Below are 1,006 nucleotides of genomic sequence, written 5' to 3'. Positions count from 1 at the left end.
CTCGGGCTGAGTCGCGCCGGGGGGAAGGGGGGGTTTCTTCGCTTCGGGCGGCCTCGCCCGGCATCCCCCTCTTGTGCTGCTTCCTCTCCGGATACCGGCTCCCTTGCTGCTGGCTCGAGTGGCCTCCCCGACTCCGATCCCAACCTGCAGCTGGCGATTAACTCCTCCAGCCACTCGGCGCCATCCCGCTGGATTGCTTCTTGAATCTGTAGCCGCAAATCTTCCATCCTCAGTCTTGGGTCTTCTTGCTTCCACGGACCACTCTGGCACACTCTCCCTCTTCTTGCTTGCTTTCGCCGCTTGAAGCGAATTTTGCCTTCTTTTCGCTGTCCTGATCTTTTGCTGAATTTCGCCTTCTTTTCGCTGTCCTGATCTTTTGCTGATCTTGCTCAATTTTCTGTCTTCTGTTGCTTTCTTTCTTTCTGCTGCTCGTCTTCTCGGCTCCTATCTTCCTTCTTCTCCTTGTGTCTCTCGTCTCTGGTCTTCTTCCGCTCCCCTCCCTCTTCCTGTCAAACCCCTTGCTTCCGGTGGCGTCAAGGTACACTAATACCTAGCATTGGTTTGATATACAGCAGGCCTCATTTATTAGAACTAGCTACAAGAAAAACTCTGTTGTCCGCAGCAACCAATTACAGGGCAACTTTGCTTTTACTAGAGCAGTTTGCAACAATGAAAGCCCCCCTGGTTGCTAGGGGCAACAAAGACAGTTTTTTTTAAGTATTTAATCAGTAATCTACTTCTAGAACATTGCTGGCGAGTTATTGGAGCTTCTGCATAAATGGGCAGCAAGTGTAACAGTCGTTTGGCCGCGTCTCTCCCGTTATTTTGGAGTCTTGGTTCTGGAGAGCCGATACACAGTCTGTAACCTTCCAAAGCCCCCGATTGACCCATGTGCTGAATTTGGTGCAGATCGGTCTAGTTCACCGCATCTCACCAGCTGGGTTCACACAGGGCGGATTTGTCACGGAAATTCCGTCCAGTGTTAGGCCGCGGCAAATCCACCTGC

Source organism: Eleutherodactylus coqui, unplaced genomic scaffold (assembly GCF_035609145.1).
Source record: "Eleutherodactylus coqui strain aEleCoq1 unplaced genomic scaffold, aEleCoq1.hap1 HAP1_SCAFFOLD_322, whole genome shotgun sequence".
Lineage (NCBI taxonomy): Eukaryota > Metazoa > Chordata > Amphibia > Anura > Eleutherodactylidae > Eleutherodactylus > Eleutherodactylus coqui.
This window is presented reverse-complemented; position numbering follows the sequence as displayed.